General features: G+C 46.0%; 1 pseudogene; it reads right to left on the reverse strand.

The window, feature by feature from the left end:
* LOC107085977 overlaps nucleotides 1-1,273 on the reverse strand; it is a 10,570-nt pseudogene extending 9,297 nt beyond the window's left edge.
* Between the last annotated feature and the right edge of the window lie 5,691 nt (nucleotides 1,274-6,964).

Genomic DNA, 6,964 nt, shown 5'->3' on the forward strand with positions numbered 1-6,964 from the left:
AAGGACAACAATCCGGCTCAGAGGGAAGCTCTCACCCAGCTTATATGGGGAGAGCTTAATCATGAGCTGATGGGAATCAGCTGAGAGCTGAGCACCAGCTCCCAGGAGAGGATCCACTGCGCCCTCTGGTGGGCAAGCCTCTGGATCCCAACAGGAAAAACAGAAACCCACAGAAAGGGATCCACGTCGCCCCTCTGGAGGGCAAACCCCTGGATCCCAACAGTAACAGAAGCCCACAGGAAGGGATCCACGTTGCCCTCTGGAGGGCAAACCTCTGGATCCCAACAGTACTCCCCCTTAAGGGCGGATACCAGACGCCCAAAAACAAAAAACCAGAAACAAAAAACAACCCACCCAGGGCGGGCGGAGGGGGAAACAGGCAAGGAGGGCCAGGCACAGAAACAGAAACAGGGTCCAGAAATCAAAACAACCCACCCAGGGTGGGCGAGGACAGGGAAAATCTCAGGTGAGGCAAGACAGAGTCTCAGGTGGCCGGCCGTGGGACCGGCAGCAGGGCAGAGTATCAGGTGACCGGCTGCGGAAACGGAGCTGAAGCAGACGCTCTGGAGGCCGGCCGCCGGACCGGAGTCTCAGAAGCTGCAGGGACCCTGGAGGAGACGCCATCCCAGCTTCTGCAGGAAGCTCAGAGAAGGACGCCGTCTCCGCTCCAACAGGAAGCTCCGAGGAGGGCGCCGCCTTCGCTTCTGCTGCTCTGCAACAGGGTCAGACAGGGCCGTCCACTGCGGATCCGAATCAGGAACTAAAGAGGCCGCCGATTGCGGCTCCACATCAGGAGCAGAGGAGGCCACCGACTGTGGCTCCACAGGGACACAGGAGGCCGCCGATTGCGGCTCCGGATCAGGAACAGAGGAGGCCACCGATTGTGGCTCCACATCAGAAGCAGAGGAGGCCACCGACTGTGGCTCCACATCAGAAGCAGAGGAGGCCACCGACTGTGGCTCCACAGGAACACAGGAAACCGCCGATTGCGGCTCCGGATCTGGAACAGAGGAGGCCACCGACAGTGGCTCCACAGGAACACAGGAAACCGCCGACTGCGGCTCCGGATCTGGAACAGAGGANTGCGGCTCCGGATCTGGAACAGAGGAGGCCACCGACTGTGGCTCCACAGGAACACCGGAAACCGTTGATTGCGGCTCCGTATCCGGAAGACAGGGAACCTCCGATTGCGGCTCCGAGTCAGGAACTGAGGAAGCCTTCGATTGCGGTTCCGAATCAGGAGCAGAGGAGACCACTGATTGTGGCTCCACATCAGGAGTGTTGGGATCTGGAGCTGTACCACCTGCCTCCAGCAGAGTTCGCTGTGGATCCTCCTGATTTGAGCCTTCGAGACACCTGAAGCCCATCTCGTCATCAGGAGGATCCTCCACCATATAAGCAGCCCTCAGACCTCGCATCAACGCCGCAGTGTTTATCCAGTTTGGTTAGCACCTGAGCCTCACTACCTCTGTGAATTCTTTGTTGCTTCTAGTCTCCTAGTTGGATTCTAATTCCCTTTTTGTCTCTGCCTACAGGAAACCAGTTTTTGTCCTGTAAGCTCTGGATGAGCTTAACCTGTCGAACCTGCCCTCTGAGCCAAACCTGAAGACCCATCTCTGGATTCCCATGCTGCTCTGGACTAAGAGCTGGAAAACCAAGTTCTGTCTCTGCCCTCAAGTCAGAAGTAAGACGCTGAAGCTGAAACTGAACTCTGCTGAATCAAACAGTCTCTGGACCCAACAGTGCCTCTCTCAAAGCCAAACCCGGATTCTTCAAGGTAGATCTCTGAAAATAACATCTCAACATTCTTCAGCTACGTGGCTAACTGAACTGTCTCCCTTTCAGTATCCTGAGAACCAGATCCCCAGATGTGAACCAGTACCTGACATATATCCATGTGCTTGTGAACAATAAACTTTGTTTAACTTTCACCCCTGTTTCCGTCTCCGTGGAGTTCTGCATATTGGGCCTTTCTGAACCAATCATGACAGAACACTGCGGCCAAACACAAGGCCCAGCAGACCAATTTCTTCGTCGGTTGGAGGAACAAGATGCCCAGATTATGGGACAAACCCAAACCCTACGTGAGTTACACAGAATGGTTCTTTATCAGGATCAAATCATTCAAGGCTTCGTTAACAATTTAAACAGCGCTAACAGATTGAGCAATGCTAACGCCACGCCACCTGAACAACCATTTCCGGGTCCAGTTCCTCCTCCGAGGTCACCGGTGGTGACGTCATCGTCTGAGTTCCGACCTAGCCTCCCTGAAAAGTTTTCAGGTAACATAAGTGACTAAAGGATTTTTATTTCAATGTCGATTAATCTTACAAAATTCCCCTGGCAGTTTTCCAACTGACTACAAGAAAATATCATTTATTTTGTCTCAATTGACTGGAAGAGCTCTGGAATGGGCGCAGGCTAGGTTCTCTTCCGACGAAAGCCTTAGTTGTCAATACTCCGACTTTATTTCTGAGTTTTCACAAGTCTTCAACCAGGAAACAGATCAAACGGTTGATTCTCGAGCTCTTTTGAAACTAAGACAAGGAAACTCCTCGGTAGCTGAATTCTCAATTAATTTCCGGGTTAAAGCCGCAGCTTCCGGTTGGAACCAATGTGCTTTAAAGACTGCATTTTTTGAGGCTCTCAACGAAAACATAAAAGATGAGCTTGCAACCCTCGACGAACCCGCCACTCTAGAGGAATTAATCCGCCTGGCAATTAGGCTGGATAATAGAATTCGAGCCAGAAATGGCTCTAAACCAAGGAATCATGGTCCTAATTCTGTTTCTGCCTCTAACATTGTTCCTGCCTTCTCCTCTTCCACAGAATTTTTTTCTAAACCAGGATCAACGGTCCAATCTCTCCCGTTGCCTGTTCAGGCCTCTCATGCGGTTGAAATAGAGACCGAACCCATGCAGGTTGGGCATACAAGGCTAACTCCAGAGGAAAGGTTAAGGCGTGTCAGGAGCAAGCTGTGCATCTACTGTGGTGAGAGTGGCCATTTCATTGCCTCATGCCCAGCTAAATCAAAAGCCGGGGCCCGTCAGAGGACCTGAGGAGTCTGACGGGCCATGTTATTTCTGAGAAATCTCCTCGCCTTTTACTTCCTGCCACGATGTTTTTTGCCGACCAAAACCTCACTTTTTCTGCATTCATCGATTCAGGCTGTGAAAGGAACCTAATTGACTCCAATCTGGTTGAACAGCTACAGATTGAAACTGTTCCCCTAACCCAGCCTCTCTGTGTCTCCGCGATCGATGGAAAGAAGCTTCATCAAGTTACCCACCAAACACAACCCCTCGAGCTGTTGGTCTCAGGTAACCATCGAGAAACTTTATCTTTCTTTGTTTTTCCCTCCGCATGTTCTCCATTGGTATTGGGATTTGAGTGGCTGGAACGACATAACCCCCACATAAACTGGACCGATCGCCATATTGAGTCCTGGTCGACCTCATGCCATGAGACGTGTCTTCGTTCAGCGGCCCCCGCTGTAAGATCTCCTAGAGGTGGGGGGGAGATGGACGCTCCTGACCTTTCTTCTGTTCCTCCAGAGTACCATGATCTAGCCCCTGTCTTCAGTAAGGTCAGTGCTACGTCCCTTCCACCTCACAGACCATACGACTGTGCTATCGAGCTATTACCAGGAGCCCCTCTACCCGGCAGTAGACTTTATAATATCTCCAAACCTGAACGAGAGACAATGGAGAAATACATAAATGAGTCTCTAGCTGCTGGAATAATCCACCCTTCTTCTTCTCCATTAGGAGCAGGCTTCTTTTTTGTGGGTAAAAAGGATGGATCTCTTAGACCATGTATCGACTACAGAGGTTTGAACCAAATCACGGTTAAGAATAAGTACCCACTTCCTCTACTCGCTTCTGCATTCGAACCAGTTCAGGGCGCCACAATCTTTACTAAGCTCGACTTAAGGAACGCCTATCCCCTTCTCAGAATCAGAGAGGGCGATGAATGGAAGACAGCCTTTAAGACCCCTCTAGGTCAATTCGAGTATTTAGTCATGCCCTTTGGTCTAACAAACGCTCCTGCATGTTTTCAAGCCTTAGTCAACGACGTCCTCAGAGATTTTTTGAACGTGTTTGTTTTTGTCTACATTGATGACATTCTCATTTACTCCAAGGACCTCTCAGAACACAAAAAACATGTCCGCCTGGTCTTACAGAGACTCCTAGAGAATAAACTTTTCGTCAAAGCTGAAAAATGCGAGTTTCATCAACCTTCAGTCACCTTTTTGGGGTATTTTTCTATGCAATGCAACAGCGTGGTTCTGTTTCACAAGCTTCACTCTGCTCACTTTGTGTGTGAATCGATATTGGAAGATTAATTTAAAGATAAAAATATCCAAATCATACCTCCAATTAAAATTTAATTAAATTCATTTTATTACTGCCATCACAACATGTCATCTCAACTGACTTTACAGACATACTGTCAGATTGGTTAGAACCAGTTGATTGCATCTGGTAACTGACTTGCAAGACATGCTCCTGTGGGAGTGAACATTTTGCATTTAGGATAAAAATTTTGTCAATATGTTCTACTCTAAAGTAGAAAATTAGATTTTTTTCTGGTATAATTTAGCAAAAAGTCTTCTTTAAGGAACCTTTCACTATCCGATTATTATTTGATCAATCAAAAAGTTCTCGACAGATTAATCCATTTGCAAAGTAATCATTAGTTGCAGCTCTATACCAAATGCAATTTCAGCAGCAAAGTAGCTCCTGCTGCTTCCTTTTTGATGCGTCCACATTAAGGTCAGACGCGCTTCCAGAGCATCTTTGATGCTCCTGAATCACATCAGTTAAAATGTGCCCAGATGTGTCTGATGCTCCTGAGCGGCTTTGCTATATGTGTGAGCAGTGGTTAAAGAATAGTTTAAAGTATAGTAGTAAAGTATGTCTGATTCTGATTGTAACCCCCATAAACTATGCTGATCTGTCTGTATTAGAGACATGTACAGACATTTTTCCGGGAATCCCACGGGTCACGGGATTCCCATGGGATTCACGTGGGATGGGAGTCAGTATTAGTATTGATCACGTGATTGGGACAGTACAGGATTAAACATTAACGGGAGCAGACGGGAGCGGGAGCAAACCAATAATAACTAAAAAAAAAAAAAAAACTAGGATCGATGCCAAAAAATAAAATAAAATGGAAAGAAAAAAAAAATCCAGTACTGGCGTGGTGCCGCCATTTTGTAGTTTTTTTCCTTGAAGCCTACACTATAATGCGAGTCAAAAAAACGACACGACCCAAAAACCAATAGTGCTTCCGCTCTGAGTTTTTCACCCGCGCTGAAAAAACAAACAAAAAAAAAACAAGAATGGGAGTGGTGCAGGTGCGGGAGTCATTCTGAATGGGAGCGGGATGGGAGTGGGAGTAATTTCACCAGGAGTGGGACGGGACAGGATTTAGATTTCTAGTCTGGCCCGGGATCGGGACGGAACACAATTTTTTTCTGTGGGAGTGGGATGGGACAAGAGCGAAAATCCACTCCTGTGTCAGTCTCTAGTCTGTATGTTTAATGTGTTTGTTTTCTTAGTTCTTAAAATGTCCTGTAGAGGGCGCCAGACCCACATTTATCCTGTGTCGGTAAGACAGACGAGAGAAAAAAAAAAATACGTAGCTGAAACACGTTTCAGCAGAAGTAAAAAAGTTGCTACTTAAAAGTTATGCTGTGATACAGAAGATTTGTTTATTTTGAGCGGGATAGAATATACATTCTGTTCTGGGATTTCTCCGGTGAGTCTTTGTGTTATTTTCAGCTGCTTACTTATGCAGAATGGCTACCAAGTCAGAGCTAATGTTGCTCAGTTTTTTAACTGGAAAAAACTCCCAACCGGAGTATAAGGTGTTTCTCTGTAAGTAGCATAGTCCTGTGAAATGAGAGTTTCATGCTGAAGTGATATTAAGTTCTTAACTACTGAGCGTTTTGTTTATTTTAAATGCTGAATTGATTTTCACTGAGCGCGATTGTAGGATTTTGCTGATATCAGTAAACGTGCATGATCGGTTGATGCTCTGCATACAGGTTGGTTTTTTTTGGACGGCCAATAACCAAACGAACGAGTGGAGATCTAGAGGCAGGAGGATCCCGCCGCCATCTTTGTGACTCAGACTGAACGATGGGAAGACTGAGGGACTGGAGCTCCTGGAGCGTGATATTTTGCTTGGACAACAGATAAGCTTTTTGAACAAAAATCCTTATTTTTTTCTATAAACAAAACTATATGTTCAAGAACATTATTTTTTTTTTTTCAAAACTTACAACTTATGTGCACATTGACGTAACCGACTGACCAAACTGTTATATCTAAGGACTAATTACTTTGTTTAAATGAGCTTATAAAAAAAAAAAATCAAATGTTCAGGACAAATGAGGGTAGGTTTTCTAAATCGTAGCTTATAGAGGGATTATTTGTTTATCAACACGGCGGATGCGCGCGCATCTTGGCTGCAAAAAGTGCCGGGTCCTTCAAAGCGTCTGGTCGAATGTTGTGATTGTACGCGGTTATTTAGCAGTTGCGATCCGCTATCTCGCGATGCTGTCAGCGTACTACAAGTTTATTACCTAGTGATAAAATAAGTTATGCTGCTAAATTAACACTAGTTAATGGAATACGTCTTAATGACCCATACGCGTTACATGCCGGTGAGTGGATAAATGACGAGAAAAAATGGCCCAAAATTCAGTGGCCGGACATTCATTCCCACCTGTGCAAAGTGCAATAGGCATTTCCACTACGAATGTGCAACAGTAAAAAAGAAAGGCTAAAGAATGGTATTGTGATCAGCGCAAAAAACAGAAAAACTAGAAAAAATGCACTCTGAAACATAGAGTTGTAACTGTACCTGTGCTTACCATTCAAAGTATGCACTAAGGTTCTCAGTGTGCATCTTATGACAAGATTGTTTAATATTGTTATTTTTATTATTGGTT

This window comes from Cyprinodon variegatus, unplaced genomic scaffold, assembly GCF_000732505.1.
Source record: "Cyprinodon variegatus isolate N-32 unplaced genomic scaffold, C_variegatus-1.0 Scaffold139, whole genome shotgun sequence".
Classification (NCBI taxonomy): domain Eukaryota; kingdom Metazoa; phylum Chordata; class Actinopteri; order Cyprinodontiformes; family Cyprinodontidae; genus Cyprinodon; species Cyprinodon variegatus.